The following is an 18,700-nucleotide window of genomic DNA, read 5'->3' as shown; positions in this document are numbered from 1 at the left end:
TTTCTAATGACATTTTAAAAGATGAGCCAGACCTATTCTCTCTTTCTGGAGAGCAATGAAGGACTTAATTCTGATACAAGGGAGCAGATATAAGTTTGTCCATCCCTTTGTTAGAATCAAGGATTCAAGGTTATTTCTACTGTGGTCATCTCTTTGAGCTCTGCAGCCCCAAAATCATGGTAGCCAGAAACACTTGGAGAAGTGAAAGTCTCAAAATTAATATTAGCAAATCTGGGGCCATACCTTCACTTATAGATTAGAATCAATCTCATTTCCCAGCCACCTTCCTAAACAGATGTCATCCAAATAGTGCTATAAATATGTGGTCTTGGAGGACTACTGAACAATTAATTCCTGGACTAGCATTCCCATTCTAAGATTTGTAGCAGGTGTATACTGAACACTGCAGATACTTGGAGCCAGTCAGTGGTGTCTCTTGCATGTGTGTTGGTGTGAGGGTGTGTGTGTGCATGTGACATGAATCATTCTACCTAAAATTGTTTCTTCTTCCTATAATGCCATCTTTACCTTCTCATGAAAAGACTTTTTATCACCAAGTGTACATTTCAGTCTATTAAATACTTAGTAATTAACTGATTTTTAAGTTTAGACATAATGAACTTCACATCATATTTCCACCCATAGCAAACAAAATCAGGCTGCAGAAGTACTGGTATCAATGTAACTCAAAATTCTAAAAGGTCATAATAAATTTTTTCCTCATTATTCCCTTTCCATGTATACCTTTACATGCTCCATATTTTACAATTCTCACTATTATTATGGGAGGAGGGGCAGCTGTGAGCAACTGGTTAATATGTAAAATGGTAGAATGGTAGAATGGTAGAATGACTGGTAGAATGAATGGTAGAATGGTAGAATGACTACCATTCTTAGAAGACTTTGGAGATAAGGCCTGTCAGTTCTCAAAGAGGACAATAAAACAGAAAAATTCACTTACAGATTAAAATATTTATTTTTTTACTCAACCAATATTTATAAGAGGACTGCCATATAAAGAGAATCTCACAAGGTCGTACGGCAGGCTTTTGCTCTTATTATGCGGTGCTTATAATGTAGAGCTAGAAGTTACCAAATTAATCATCTTCCCTCTCGCATTTTACATAAGTCATAACTGGGGCTTAATTTATGTGACTTGCCCCAAACCCTTGTCCAGTGAATAGGGTGGACCAAACATTTAATACAGAAGTAATCACTTGGAAAATGTATTAGGTTTCCAGATATTTCTAACATCAGTATTGGCCAAAACTGTGAGTAGTTAAATTTGTCTTCACCACCTTTGTTAACTTCCTTCTATACTCCATTCACTGATATTTTAAATAAAGAGTATTTATCTTACTTATCCCAGGCACTATGTTTGATTTGAAGAGTTTAATAGAAGAGTATCCAAGAAGGAAATAAAGATTAGTCTACAGAGAAGAATTAGGAGACCTTGGTTTCTAATTAGGGGAAGGGGGCATGTTCTGGTATAGGTTGCAAAGTAACTCAGAGAAGTCCTCCAGCTGAGGACAGTCAGAAAATACAGACAAAAATAAAGTGTCTGCTTAAAGGCATGAGAGAGATACTAAGATTATGGTATCATACTAGACCAAGATGCTGCAGAAAAAAAAAATCCAGAGATAAGTCAGACATGTAGGGCCACCTTTGACCTTAGGGCATTACAAACTAGAATAGACATGAAAGGCTAAGTGGTGCTTTGACACTCTCCTGGAGTGTTTACATAGAAAACCCAAACAACCTATGGATAAATTTTTAAAAATTTACAAATGAGAATAGCAAGTCCATGGATACAAAGTCAATGTTAAAAATACCAACAGTAGACAGAAAATAAAATTTAAACAAAATTATAATACCTTGAAAAATTCCAAATACCTTAGCATTAGCTTAAAAATACATATACAAGACCAGTGTTCTGGAAATCACAAATTAGTGGTTCTCAAAGTATGGTCCTAGGACCAGCATCATAAGCATCACCTGGGAACTTCTTTAAGTGCAAATACTTAGGTTACACCTCAGATGCACTCAGATCTGAGATGGTGACACAGCAATCAGGATTATAGCAAGCCATCTAGGTGATTCTGAGCATGCTAAAGTTTAAGGAGTTCTGCTTAAAAGCATCATTGAAGGAACTTACAGAAGACAAAATGGGAAATATACTGTATTTTTAATTTAAAAGTCTCATAATGTAATGAAGTTAATTTTATTTTTGAGCTGTATGTTCAAAGTAATTCCAATCAAAATCCCAACTGATATATGGGAGTGTATGTGTGTTTATAACTTGATAAGCTTATCTAAACATTGATATGGAAATGCAAAGGGCAAAGAATAGATAAGAATTTTTAATGAAGATATGTTAGGAGGACTTTCTTCACTAGATATCAAAACTTCTTTTAAAACTTCAGTAGTTAAAACAGTGTGGTAGACAGAGAGAAAGAAGAGCCCAGAGACAGACCCATACTTAACGAGACATTTGACTTTTTATCAAGTTTACACTGTAGAAAGTTTTCAATAAATAATGCTGGGTCAGTAGAAAAATTATCTATGGAAGGAAATGAAACTTGAACTTACCTCACACCAGAAGCAAATATGTCTCTAAATATGAAAGCCCAAACAATAAAGCTTCTAGAAAGACAACCCCAAGGTAGGGAAAGATATCAAACAAAACTCAAAAGAAAGAGACTGATAAACGGTACTACATTAAGTTAGAATTTTCTGCTCAAAGGATGCTATTAAGAGAGTAAAAATGTGAGCATAAGTTGAAGATATGTTTTACACTTCAATGAGGTTGAACAAGGATTTCATATCTTGAATATAAGTATATTTTAAAACTACAAATCCCTAAGACAATGATGACTAATTGAAAAATGAACAGATAAATTGAACAGGCACCGGGGTTGACAAAATGTCCAGTAACATATAAAAATATGTTTAGCCTCAGGGCACCTGGGTAGCTCAGTCAGTTAGGCATCCAACTCTTCATTTTGGCTCAGGTCATAATCTTGGCGTCATAAGATCAAGTCCTGCATGAGCCTGCTTGAGATTGTCTCTCCCTCTGCCCCTCCTAATCACTCTCTTTCTCTCAGAAAAGAAAAAAAAAAAAGCTCAGCAATCATGTGAATGCAAACTAAAACTACAAAGAGAAACCACTATATTGTCTCCAGACTGTCTAAAAATAAACTGAACATACCAAGTGTTGCACAGAATACAGAACAGTGGGAACTCTCATGTTCCGGTGGTGGGACTTGAAACTGGTAAAAGCAAAAAAAAAAGAAAAGAAACTGGTAAAAGCCACTTTGGAAAGGTTGCTGGTGTCCATGAAAGCTAGACATACACCTACCCTGTGATCTAGCCTCTTCTATCTGTGAATCATCCAACTCAAATGCTTACGTATCTGCATCAAGAGATATGAAGAACAGTGACCATAGCAGCATTATGTGTAAGAGCTAAAAGCTATGGAACAAGTAAAATATCCACCAACAATAGAATGGATAAATACACTGTGATGTATCCAAACAATACTGCATGAAGGTAAAGGTACATGTATATCATAAATGACTCTCCTCGTCAAAAAAATGAGCAAAAGAAGACACAAATTATTCCATTTAAATGAAGTTTGAAAACAGAAAAAACTAGCCTGCAACATGTAGAGATGCATAAATAGGTGATAACTATGTAAAATATTAGTGTATATCATAAAAGTCAAAATAGTGCTTACCCTTGTGGAAGGAAGATTCTAATTAGGAAAGAATATGGGAGTCCTTATGATGTGGTAGAAATATTCTATTTCTTGATGTGGGAGGTGATTCTATAGATGGTGCTTTATAATAACTAAGCTATATATTTATGTTTTATTATTTTTCTCTGTGTGATTTATTTCACAACAAAAAGGTTAATAATAAAGCCATTGATTTTAAAATAAATTGTAAGCCATAGTTACTGATTCCATATAATATGTCGGATATTGTACTAAGACCTTTACATTAATTAAGTCACTTAATCATCAAACAACCCTAGGAGGTACGGACTGTTATTATCCTTACTTTAGGGATAAGATGGAGCAGTGGTTCTCAACTTTGGCTGCACATTAGACTACTTGGGGAATTTTTACAATTCCTGATAGCCTGGCTGTTCTCCAGACTTATTAAGCCAGAACTTCTGAAGGCAAGACCCAAGTGTCATTCTTTTTTTTTTAAGATTTTATTTATTTATTCATGAGAGAGAGAGAGAGAGAGAGAGAGAGGCAGAGACACAGGCAGAGAGAGAAGCAGGCTCCATGCAGGGAACCTGATGTGGGACTTGATCCCAGGACCCCAGGATCACGCCCTGGGGTGAAGGCAGTGCTAAACTGCTGAGCCACCCGGGATGCTCAGCATCATTTTTTAAAAAACTTTGCTTGCATTTCCAAAATGTGGCCAAGGTTGAGGACCACAAAATAACATCATAGGAAAATTATATAATTTGTCCATTAACAGAGAGCTTCACTAGAATTACAACTCAGGTACTATGATTCCAGGGCTCCTGCTATTTAACTACTTTATCAGACTGCCCCTTGGGTGGATGAGATCACATTCTTCCCTCAAGAACCCCATAATCCAGTGGTGAGAACTAAGAAAGAAATGTGTAGAGAAGCTGCTCCTCAGAATGCCTAGAGCAAGACATAGCGTTAGGGTCAGGGCCATGTTGCAGGTGGGCCTGAAAGGGTGGATGAGTAATCAGAGACAGGGGCAGGTCTATAATACCAAGTATCAGGGGCTTTATTCTTCTGGGAATGGAAAGTGTTATGCATCTTGGAGAGGGTGCTTTGACTACAGTGCCGTGGACGCAGTGTGAAGAACAAGACAAGAGGGAGGAGAGGCACCTAAAGGACAATGGCAATCACCCACAAAATGGGTAAAGAGGATCTGAACCAAGCCATTGGGGTAGGAAGTAGCAGGAGAAAGGATTTGTAGAAATACTTTTTTTAAAGATTTTATTTATTTATTTATGAAAGACACATAGAGAGAAAGGCAGAGACGTAAACAGAGGGAGAAACAGGCTCTAGGCAGGGAGCCTGATGTGGGACTCGATCCTGAGACTGTGGATCATGCCCTGAGCCAGGGGCAGGCGTTCAACCACTGAGTCACCCAGGCGTCCCTGTAGAAATACTTAAAGGGAAAGATTGGCATGACTTGATTACAGTGTGGGATGAAGGATAGAGGGAATATAGGATGATGCTGATGCTGGCAGTGGATGATAACATTAATTGGAATCAAGAGAATAAGAGCAGGGCACATAGAGGAGAGGGTATTGAGATATATTTGGGTTGAGTTGGCGGCAACTGTGGAAACTTCAAAAGGCAGCTGGAAATAAAAACCTAAAACTTAGGAGAGAGGCCACGATTTAGAAATGCAGTTTGAGACATCATCAACATATGGATGATAGAAAAACTCTGAAAGTGGATGTGATTGTCCCAGCTACCACCACTCTGTGAAGTGTATATTCTTTTTTTTTTTAGATTTTATTTATTTATTCATGAGAGACACACAGAGAGAGACAGAGACATAGGTAGAGGGAGATGAAGCAGGCTCCCTGTGAGGAGCCTGATGCGGGACTCCATCCCAGGACCCGGGGATCATGACCTGAGCCAAAGGCAGATGCTCAACCACTAAGCCACTTAGGTGCTCATGAAGTGTATATTCTTATGTTTATTTTTTTAAATATTTATTTTCTAGATCTTCACTGCATCTTTATCTCTACAGTAAGCAAAGGAGACGATGGCCCAAATGTCCCAGCACTCACCTTACAAACTGGCTAATTCCTGAATATGCCATTTAATCTCTTAGAATCTTACAGACAAATTATCTTGAACTCTCTCACAAGTTTGCTGAGAGAATCACTTTAAAAGTACTGATACTTATGCGTATTATAATATTCCTCATTTTTATAGCTACAGAGACCAAAGTACCAGGTTTTTTGTTTTTTATTTTTATTTATTCTTTAAAAAGATTTATTTATTCATTCAGAGAGAGAGAGAGAGAGGCAGAGACACAGACAGAGGGAGAAGCAGGCTCCATGCAGGAAGCCCGACGTGGGACTCGATCCCAGGTCTCCAGGATCACGCCCTAGGCTGCAGGCGGCGCTAAATCGCTGCGCCACTAGGGCTGCCCTGTTTTTTTTTTTTTTTTTTTCTGTTTTTTTTTTTTTTTTTTTTTTTTTTTCTGTTTTTGTTTTTTAAACAGCCTCCTGTCACATAAATAGGAATGGAGTTTAGGAACTGAATTTTTAGCCCCATGTTCTTTCCTTGGCTAACTTATTTCCTAACCTTTTCTCTCTTACTCCTGGCAAAAAAAAAAAAAGTAAACAAGAAATATGTCTTTGAGGAAATATGTTCTGATGGTCATCATCATCGTTAGCACTCAAGTGAGTACTGCATGGAGGGCACCGTTTTCTAAATGCTTTATATGAATTAATTCATTGATTTATCATGACAATCCTATAACATGGCTACTAGTATAATTCCCCTTTTAAAGATAAGTAAACTGAGGCACTGAAACACTAACTTTCTCAAAGTTACACAGGTGGTGTAATTTTGGTTCAAACCCAGAGAATCAAACTTAAGAGCCTGCACCTTTCCCCACATCTCAAATGGCGGGACTTCAGATGACAAACCAGGGTTGTAAGGCAGAGGGAACTTGTCAGGAAGGCCTTTCCACATCTCTCATATGACTCCACAGAAAGAACAGTATCTGTGTGGTCTCTGAAGCATTAAGGCTCTTGTAGGAGACTGATTTCTTAAGGCTTGAAGTTTCCCAATTTTGTCAGAGATCAGTTTGGGCAGAAGAGAGCCTCAAAATCATCAAGGAGAAAAATAAATCACTCAGAGAGACATGAGAAAACATCACAGAGAACTTGCACTGAAACATCCTGACTTAGGGCACAGTATTAAAGCAGCAGAGCTGAGCAGAGGAAGGACCACAGAAGGAAAAGGCTAGTGGCTCCTGGAGGGAGAAATATGTTTCTCTGAGTTTGAAAAGAAGGCATTGCTTCTTTAGGTAGCCAAGAGGAAATCTAGTGACAGAAGTACACAGGATTCATATTTTCCTGGGTGTAGGATGCATACCCTGGCTGCCCATGGGGTGATGGAGGACTGTGAGAGGCATCACACTAAGTGACTCAGGAGATGTTGTTAGGAGTGTGTGGGCACATCTTTAAATCATATAGGGAGAAAATAATTCACATCATTGTTATTTAAATAGAGAGAGAATTATTCTTCTATCATTTTCCTTTCCATTCTTTTAGTTATTATAAAGTCTTAATTTGATACTAGTATGTTTTTAACAACTGACACCTATAACCTCTCCTTTCAACAAAGAGACTTTGGCAAGTAATAGAGCATTTAACTAGGAGTGATTAACATTCCTTCATTTTTATTGTGTTCATTTTTATGTCTACCTTCTATTTATGTCAACTGTTTTTTATTGGTGGTAATAAAAGGTTCTTTTCAAAGTAAATTTATGTAAGAAAAATGTAAATGTTTTAAAGAATTATTGTATAAAAAGTTATAAAGGTCATATACATGTATGGCAAAAACCTGTGATAATAGTGTATGTAAGTGACCAAAATTGAGTCTTTTTCTAAATCCTTCACAATAATCCATATTCTGACTTGGAACAGTGTCCTATCCTGCAGTGGTCAATCCATGTCGGGAGCATCGTGTCTATTTTTGGACATCTTTAAGATGTAAGCACCCTCTGTCTATACCCTTCTGTCACATAGATAGGAATGGAGTTTAGGAACTGAATTTCTAGTCCTGTGTTCTTTCCTTGGATAACTTATTTCCTAATATTTTCTCTCCTACTCCTGGAAAAAGAAAGTGTAAATGGGAAATATGTCTTTAAGGAAATATGTAACTAAAAAAGTAAAGTAACTAAAGAATGACTAAAACAGAGCATAAAACAATAATCACAGCATAAGAACATGAGTATAATAGAGGCCTCTGCACTGGGGCATAAGGGTTTCTCTGAAGAATCTAAAGAACTGTCATGTTGATGGTCCTTTATGGGATTTGGTCTTTGTCTACAAAGGACAGACACAGTTCTATCTGTCTAGACATAGTCATGCTGAAGAAACAGGTTTTTGCATTCTACAGGTAGAATGTAGTCATAAGAGAAGAGGCCTAGGGACTGGAAGGTATGCCTGGACTCTAGTCTTCTCACCGATAATTCTCAGTAAATGAGATTGTAGACAGGAACATAGCTGAGTCTTGTGTTATCATGTATGTACCAGATGAGAAGGTGAGACTAGACGAGGGAGGGTGAACAAGTCTTCTTGATAATGATGATTGCTTGGTATTTGCTGCAAGGAACTCCTTGTTTAGAGGAATTTTGAAGCTACATTCATGCTTAGTGGGAAAATGCACTGATTAGCAACATGCACATGGAAAAGAGAGGTGAGTTACCATGTTTCTGATTGCTGTGGACCAGATAATCACTATGATTCCTCCCAGCTCTGTAACACAATTTCAGTCTCACATCATTTTGCTTAATTTGCAAAGAGGTATGCTTCCAAAACAATCCTTGTCCAAAAAGGGATGCTGTGTTATCTTTTTTATTACTGCATTCATTAGTGTTAATTGCTTATGGATATCAATAATGCATTTTCTATTTTTATGGGGGTATTATGACAGTTGAAAATCGTGGACCCAGTTGCACTATTCAGTGTTCTCAGGAGCAGACTGGTGGATCTCTAGGACCTTTATCAATTAAAATTAAATAATTGTTCAAAATTAACTGGTCCTTTGGGTTTTTATAAATGTACTGATTTAGTTGGCTTGCCAGATTAATGAAAGGAAAATTTTTCTACTTCCACTCCTCTAGGATTGACCTGAACTTCTTAAAGTGTGAAAAAAGCCTTCATTCACTGTAAAGAATATTTTTCACAAGCATGCCCTCTTGCAAGGGGATTTCCTCCCCCAGACGAACTGTGATGGTATCTAGTAAATCTGCCTTTACGATGATTATGTGAGTTCCATTACATTTTATTTCTCTCCTCATACATAACATGCAGAATAATAGATGATCCAGCACTCGAATGCCATGGAAAGATCTAAGAGAGAATGCATTTGTCAAGGGCCACAGCAGACTCTGCCTACTGCTAGTACTGCTAGATTGTGACCACACTTCATTTTTCATCAGCATTCCGCTTAATTTACCACGAGTGTCATCTCCCAGGGCTGTCAGCCTGGAAAGATGATGCCCTTGTTGTGTGGGCTTTACAGGTACTGCCTGTTGCAGGGCTGGGGCTGTAGGAAGAGGACCATCAGTCATAATTTCCCACTCTACTTAGTTGAGGCAGGCAGATGCCTTGGAGCTTGAGGAAAAGGAAGACTTGAAGCTAAGCAGATGGGCAGGAAAATATCTCAGCATCTGTTTCTGGCTGTGATGTTTCTAGCTACCTGTCTTCAAAAAAAGATTTCATGCTACTTGTTACTTACGGTAGAGCTCTGTGTTGTCCACATGTGGCCAATGAGCGCTTGGCCAATGTGGCAAGTTCAGACTGTGGGCACTCCAAATGTGGCTAGTCCAAACTGAAATGTGTTGTATATATAAAGAACACATCAGATTTTGAAGATTCAGTATACATATGTATATGTACATATATATTCATATATATATATATGAATGCAATGATTTTATATTGATTGATGCCAAGAGGATCATTTGGTGGATAAACTGGGTTAAATTATACATATGATCAAAATTAATTTTACTTAGTAGTTTTCACTTTTTTAATGCAACTATTAAAAATTTTTAAATTATATACATGGTTTGCATTGTGTTTATATTAGAATTTACCACTCTAGAGTCAGAGTATTGCCAATCCCACCCCCTTCATTTTATGGAGAGAAAAACCAAGAACTTGATTATGTAAACACTTTGATGGTGGTCACATAGCTGATGAATGAGAATTGGGATGAGTCCCTATATTTACAATGTCTGGTCTTGACCCCTTTTACTTTCCACCATCTCCTAAGGAGAAGCACACAATTATAAAAGTAGGGAGACATGGAGATCATTTCATATTCAATCCCTTACTCACTGGTGACAGTGTAAACTTTCCTACGCTTCAGTTTCCATTTCGCTGAAAAGTGCAAACACATCCTACATGGGTGATGAGAAATTACAGAAATGAAAAACGGCTTTGGAAATCTTCAAGGACAACACAATATTAAGCAGTTTATAGTATAGAGGTAATGAGCACAAACACTGGAGCAAGACCACCTTTTTGGGTTTCAGTTTTGACACCACCATCACCGCTGCCATTTTGGGTTAGTTATTTAAATTCTCTGGGTCTCAGTTTCCTCATCCATAATAGTATCTACCATATAGGGTGTTTGAGAGAATTAAATTAGTTAATACATATAATATACTTAAAACAGTGCCAGGAATGTAGTTAATATACAGGAAATGTTAGTTGTTATTATTAGAGATGACACTACTCCACTTCTGTCATCCAAATTCCCATAAGTAAAACTCAGAGAAAGAATTATTCTCAAATACAAGCTCATGAGTGATTACTCACACTATGTGATTTAGGGATAGGTGAATGACCCAATGCCCCAAAAGGGAGAATCAATTTCAATGTTTCCAAAAATTAATAATAATTGTGTTTAGCTTACTAAGTAGAGAGAATTAAGTGCCCATTACACTGCCTGAAAATAAGTTTTAACATTCTACTTTAAACAACAACAGAAACCTTTCCTATCCACTAGTAGGCATCTAGCACCACCATTACAAATATTATCTCTTCAATTTAAAGCTTTGGTTTGGTTTGATTTCTATACCTGTCCTTCTTTCTCTCTCCAATCATATACAGAACCCCATCAACTCCAAATAATTATCTCTAGATCTGGCATTCCTCTAACTTCAGCCGTCTTTCCTTCTAAACCACTGCCCAACTTACATAATTAAACTTATAGCCTGTTTTCTTTCTGTTGATGGTGCTCTGATACTTCAAATCCCTGGACTGAGTCCACACCACATCTCTCTTAAGTAAGTTTTTGAAGCATCACAAAACACCATATGGCACAGCACTGCCTTTTCTTTCTTTTTTCTCAACTTTCCTGAACACTCTCCTTTTAATTCTTTGTTTTCCTGCTAATTCTCTGACAATTAATCTTCTTACATCTCTTAGTTCAATCTTCCCCTCCCTCACCTGGACCTTTCTAAGGTCACTCTGTCCATTCTACTCTAGTGACTGGATTATCTTCCATGGCTTCAACCCACCTGCTATGCATATGCTACAAATCTTTTCCCTTCTCTCTCTTTCTTATACACACGCGTGCATACACTCACACAAATCTTGCCTTTCTCTCTCATTCTTTCTACCTCTGTTTGAATATTTCCAAGTAAATGGCCCCTTTTTATGTGGAACTTAAGACAAAATATCTTCTTCCTCCCTCAATTTCTATTCAAAAGCCTGAGATTTATTTCAGCTAATAATCTTACTTTTATCCCAGTTTTTCAAGATTAAAAACTGGTAGTTTTCTTAGACTCTTCACACTGCATTATGACAAATCTGAGCTTGAATCTCTACTTAATATCTGACTAGCTTTATTAGTCAGAGATCTCCAGGGAAACAGAGCCAATAGGACACACACACACACACACACACACACACAATTTATGTGAAGAACTGGCTCATGTGACAATGGAGGTTGAAGTGTCCTACATTATATTGTCTGCAAACTAGAAACCCGGGAAAGCTGATGGTATAGTTCACAGTAAGTCTGAAAGACTTACAACCAGAGGAAATGATGGTGTAGGTCCCAATCTGAGTCCAAAGGCCTGAGAACCAAGGGAGCTAATGGTGTAATTTCCAGTCTAAGGACAGAAATTCACTGTCCCAGCTCAAGTACTCAGGCAGAGAAAGGGAAAATTCTCCCTTCTTGGACTCTTTTGTTCTATTCAGACTCTCCATGATTTGGATGATATCCGTCCATGCTGGGGAGAGCAAACAGGTTTTTTTTTTTTTTTCAGTTTATTTGTTCAAATGCCGATCTTATCTAGCAACATCCCCATAGACACACCTGGAAAGAATGTTAACCTAATATCTGGGCACCCCATGACCCATCAAGTTCACACATAAATTTAATCATCACACTATCTGTATAATTTTGACAACGTTGTTTGACCTATCTGAGCCACAGTTTTCTCATCGGTAAACCAAGGCTGTTGTGGGGATTATGTAACACCTTCAAGACACAGCATATCCTTTTGTCCACCATGAATATTGTACTACAACTAAATTATTACCCATTCATTAAGATGAATTGTCCATGGTGTTTCTTTTTTCCTTCACAAATAAAAAATACTGATGAAGTCCCCATAGTTCATTTTTGCTTTTGTTTCTCTTGCCTTCGTGGATGTATCTTGCAAGAAGTAACTGTGGCCAAGTTCAAAAAGGGTGTTGCTTGTGTTCTTCTCTAGGATTTTGATGGAATCCTGTCTCACATTTAGATCTTTCATCCATTTTGAGTTTATCTTTGTGTATGGTGAAAGAGAGTGGTCCAGTTTCATCCTTCTGCATGTGGATGTCCAATTTTCCCGGCACCATTTATTGAAGAGACTGTCTTTTTTCAAGTAGATAGTCTTTCCTCCTTTGTCGAATATTAGTTGAGCATAAAGTTGAGGGTCCATTTCTGGATTCTCTATTCTGTTCCATTGATCTATGTGTCTGTTTTTGTGCCAGTCTTGATGTCTGTCACACTGTCTTGATGACCACAGCTTTGTAGTACAACCTGAAATCTGGCATTGTGATGCTGCCAGCTATGGTTTTCTATTTTAATATTCCCTTGGGTATTCGGGGTCTTTTCTGATTCCACACAAATCTTAAAATAATTTGTTCCAACTCTCTGAAGAAAGTCCATGGTATTTTGATAGGGATTGCATTAAACATGTAAATTGCCCTGGGTAATATTGACATTTTCACAATATTAATTCTTCCAATCATGAGCATGGAATATTTTTCCATCTCTTTGTGTCTTCCTCAATTTCTTTCAGAATTGTTGTGTAGTTTTTAGGGCATAGATCCTTTACCTCTTTGGTTAGGTTTATTCCTAGCCAAGATCTATAAAGAACTTATTAAACTCAACACCAAAGAAACAAACAATCCAATCATGAAATGGGCAAAAGACATGAGCAGAAATCTCAGAGAGGAAGACATAGACATGGCCAACAAGCACATGAGAAAATGTTCCGTATCACTTGCCATCAGGAAAATACAAATCAAAACCACAATGAGATCCCACCTCACACCAGTGAGAATGGGGAAAATTAACAAGGCAGGAAACCACAAATGTTGGAGAAGATGTGGAGAAAAGGGATCCCTCTTGCACTGTTGGTGGGAATGTGAACTGGTGCAGCCACTCTGGAAAACTGTGTGGAGGTTCCTCAAAGAGTTAAAAATAGATCTGCCCTATGACCCAGCAATTGCACTGCTGGGGATTTACCCCAAAGATACAGATGCAGTGAAACACCGGGACACCCGCACCCTGATTTTATAGCCACAATGTCCACAATAGCCAAACTGTGAAAGGAGCCTTGGTGTCCATCGAAAGATGAATGGATAAAGAAGATGTGGTTTATGTATACAGTGGAATATTACTCAGCCATTAGAAACGACGAATACCCACCATTTGCTTTGACGTGGATGGAACTGGAGGGTATTATGCTGAGTGAAATAAGTCAATCGGAGAAGGACAAACATTATATGGTCTCATTCATTTGGGGAATATAAAAAATAGTGAAAGGGAATAAAGGGGAAAGAAGAAAAATGAGTGGGAAATATCAGAAAGGGAGACAGAACATAAGAGACTCCTAATTCTGGGAAATGAATTAGGGGTGGTGGAAGGGGAGGTGGGCAGGGGGTGGGGATGACTGGGTGACAAACACTGAGGGGGGCACTTGATGGGATGAGCACTGGGTGTTATTCTGAATGTTGGCAAATTGAACACCAATAAAAAATAAATTTATATAAAAAACAAATAAAAAATACTTATTTGATGTCAAGAATTATTTTTATTATTATTACTCCTAAATTTAACTTGTAGCATTAAGCTGGATATAACTCATCATATTTACTCATCATGTAGTAATTGACTTACAGATTCTTCCTATGAAATGTTTTTTGTGTCTCTATACTTTACTTTCTATCCCTATCGTTTCCACAAGGCTTCTGTCATTTCATAACAAATCTACATCCAATTTCCAACAATGTCTTCTTCTGGTCCTTGTTTCTATTCATCTACTCTGCCTAATTTCCTTAAAACTCTGCTATTATCCTGTCATTTCCATTATAAGCTTCCATGGTGCCCCATTTCCTGCCCATAGTAAAAAAGTAGTAACACCTAAGCCCTTCATGTCTGACATTAAATTAATTTTCTAGTGTCATCTTTCATGATTGCCTACAATATCCTCCACTCCAGTCTTCCACTCCACTCCAGAACAATTTCTTTTTTTAAAAAAAGATTTTATTTATGTATGTATTTGAGAGAGAGAGAGCACACATGAGTAAGGGGGAGGGGCAGAGGGAAAGAGAAGCAGACTCCCTGCTGAGCAGGTAGTCCAACTCAGGGCTCAATCTCAGGACCCCAAGATCATGACCTGAGCCAAAGGCACCCACTTAACCAAGTAAGACACCCAGGCAGCCCTATTTCTTGATTTTAAAATAAACTTTGTTTTCCTACATCAAGGCCTTTGCTAACAATATTATCTTCCTGAACCATGTGCCAAGCTCCTCTCTATGTACACTTTTGAAATTCTGATTCCTTAAATCTTCTCTAGTCCACTGTGATTCATATCAGTTTCTGCTTCCTCTGAGCCCATAGCCATGTCTGTACTTCTTGATTGGTCGTAAATCCTGCATTGCTTTGGTCAGTAAGTTCCTGGACTTTCAACTCAAGATTTGGTTTGAATTTAGCTCCTGCCTCTTACTAGCTGTATAAACTTGAACAAGCCATATAACTTCCATGACTATTTTCTCAGCTATAAAATGGGTATAATATTGCCTATTTAACAAAGATGCTATAAGACTAAACAATATATTGCATCTAATGTGTGTCAGCTTTCCAGGAAATAAAATACAACCCAAACATGGGGAAAAAAGAGTATTTTCAAGTCCTATATTTGATTAGGGTCTGGAATCCAATATATTAACTTTGACAGCTCATCAACAACAACAAAAAATACAACCTAAAAGTGGGCAAAAGGATTTGAATAGAAAATTTCCCAAAGATATACAAATGGTCAATAAGCATGCACAAAGATACTCAACATCATTAGTGATTAGAAAAATTAAATAACGGAAATACAAATCAAAAATACAATAAGGTGCCTCTTTACACTCACCAGGATGACTATAATCAAAACAAAAAAAAAGTAAAATAACAAATGTTAAGGAGGATGTGAAGGAATTAGAACCTTTATACACTGCTGATGATAATGTAACATTATGTGACTGCAGTAAAAAATAGTTTGACCCTTCCTCACAAAGTTAACATAGAGTTACATATGACTCACTATTTCTACTGGGAATACACTAAGAGAAATTAAAATATATTTCCACAAAAAATCTTTTACATGAATCTTCATAGCAGTATTATTTTCAAGAGCCAAAAAAGTAGAAACAAAAATGTCTGTCAACAATGAATGGATAACTAATGTGCTGTAGCTATATAATGGAATATTATTCAGCCATAAAAAGGATGAAAAATTAACAGATACTACAGCATGAATGAATCTTAAAAACATCATGCTAATGGGCACCTGGGTGGCTCAGTGGTTGAGTGTCTGCCTTTGGTTCAGGGTGTGATCCTGGGGTCCTGAGATCAAGTCCCACATTGGGAAGCCTGCTTCTCCCTCTGCCTATGTCTCTGCCTCTCTCTCTGTATCTCTCATGAATAAATAAATAAAATCTTTTTAAAAAAACATGCCAAGCAAAAGAGATCAGACACGAGTTCATATATCACATGATTCCATTTATACAAAATGTCTAAAATAGGTACAGAAAACAGATTAGTGATTCTAGGTGCTGAAGAGTAATGGGGAGTGATTGTAACAAGTACAGAGTTTCTTTTGGGGGTGATAAAATTAGAAAAAAAGAATTCTAATTTGGATGTCCTAGATTAGATCATCATCACGATGATGACGGCACAACCTTGTGAATGTACTAAAAATCACTGAATTGTAATGCCTTTAAATGGTGACTCAGTATGAATATCTCAAAAAATAAAAATTTAAAAAAGGGAGGAAAGTATGTCAGAGAGTGCTTAGGCTATAGACAATGAGCAATTTGCTGTTTCCCCTTGCCCCTCATTATGAATGGGAAAGCCAGAATTCAAAATCAAGTCATTCTGAAATAAAGACTGGGCTTTTCTCACCCCACTGACCTTGACTCTCACAAGTGCTGAAGCAGAGGTCTACTAGAAAATGGAAACAGTGAAACAAGACTTTCTGATGATTCTGCTTATTTGACAATGTTTGTTCAATCATGTGGCTGGCTTATGATGATTAAAGAAAACAATTATTCATTTCTTTTGTTCAACTAAATGGATCTGTTGAGACTGTCTTAATAAACCCAGCCAAAGACACAAAAGATTCTGCATAGATAGTTTAGGGGAAGAAGTAAAAGAATAGGGAAGACATAGGGAATATTAACACTGCTTTTGCCTAAACAAAATATTGTAAGTATTGCTTTTGCTAAAGAGGTTATGAAAGGAGTTAATGAAATCAAATTAAACTTGAGGGAAAACTGGTTTGACAAATAATTCTTCAGCTAGAGACTGTATTAAAGCAGGGATTAAAGGGAAATAGCAAATGTTTCTTGAGTGCCAACCATGATGTAATAAATCAGACACACATGGTTTCACAAGCCTTTTGTGCCACTTTCTTAGCCAAGTAACCTTGGTCAAGTTATTTAATTTCTCCAATCATCTTTTTTCCTCTTGTGTAACATACACATAGTAAAAAATTTCTTCATAAGGTTATTATTGTTATATAAAGGGCAGCAAGTAGGTACACTAGATGGTAGCTCTAATCATTACATGTTGTACAGGGAAGGAATGATAGTACCCAACAGGGATCAAATGACAGTACCCACTTTTGAAGGAAGAACAGAATTTTTGTGTCAAGCACAAGCCTCTGAATATACACAGGTCATGCCCTAAATTCTCTATTGATTAGAGATTTTTTTATTTGTAATTTTGAAAGTTCAGGAAAAAAAAGTATCTTTGTTTACCATTGGTGGAAGAAAACATAATGTACAAAAAAATGAGATTCTTTTTCTCAAAATGGCAGACTAAAATGACATAGCAAATTCTCTATTCCATATCAAATAATTAGAAATATTTTTAAAATTTCTCTCTCATAAAGATTTCTAGGCCTGGACAGTTTTATTTATTTATTTTTTTCCTGGACAATTTTAGAAAGGAATTTAACAAATATTCAAAGACTTTTATAATTAAAATTTAAATATTTAATGAAAAGTGTTTCAAAGATTAGAAAAAGAAGACAACTACCCAACTTATTTTCTAAGACTGGGATATTTTTATATTACTACTAGAAAGGGACCAACTTAATTTATATACATGGATATAAAATTTCTACATAAAATACCCATTAGTTGAATCCAGCAGTATTTAATAAATCACATCTAGGCAGAGCTTATCCCTGGAATGCAAGATTGTTTCAATATCATATCACCTAAAAAAAAAAAAATCACCACACTAAAGACAACTATTGAGGTAAAGGGCCATATGGTTATCTCAATGTACACAGAAAAGGCAGTAGACAATATTTCACACATTCTCTTATTAAAAGATTTATCAAAGAATAGCAATAAAAATAGCAAGAAAAGATACAAAAACCTTTCAAAAACCTACAGCAAACATCATACTTGATAAACTTTAGAAGCATCCCCATTAAATTTAGGAACAAAACAAAGATTCTCATTATAATGCCTATGATTATTTTGCTGAAGGGCTTAGCCTATGGAATAAGACAAGGGGAAAAAACTAATACAAGGATTAGATATTTTTGTCATTCACTAATTACTTGTCTATATAGAAAATTAAAAGAAAAAAAGAAACTGTCAGAACTTATGAAATAACCTTCAGCAAGGTTACCTGATATAAAATTAACTACAAAAATCAATAAGTATTTATGTATTATTAATAATCAATTAATAAATACAAGAGGAAAACTTATAATAACATCAAGAAATAGGTCTAGTAAAAGGTGCTTAGCATTTCACAGAGATATTATTAAATGTATTTAATATATTAATAGAGAGAAGGAGAGAATCTAAGGGACAAAAGTTATAGAGAGCTCCCTGCTGAGGCAAAGTGTAAAGGAAAACCTAAAATTGATGATGGAGGTGACTCAGGAAAATGGTATTGAAAGTCACAAAAAGACCTGAATAAATGGAGAAATAATAAGGTTTGTAGATGGAAAGATTAAATTTCTTAGATATTGAAGATTTTCTCCAAATTAAAGACCATTATAATTAAAACAAATGAGAATTCCTATTAAAACAATAACAAGGAGTAAGGCATTCATGTATAGAAAAACCACTGATTGATTAAAAGAATAGAGAACCTAGAAACAAACTAAAGTATTGGCAACTTGAAAAGTAAGAAATATAA

Source organism: Vulpes lagopus, chromosome 3, assembly GCF_018345385.1.
Source record: "Vulpes lagopus strain Blue_001 chromosome 3, ASM1834538v1, whole genome shotgun sequence".
In the NCBI taxonomy this organism is placed as follows: domain Eukaryota; kingdom Metazoa; phylum Chordata; class Mammalia; order Carnivora; family Canidae; genus Vulpes; species Vulpes lagopus.
Note: the sequence above shows the minus strand (reverse complement) of the source record.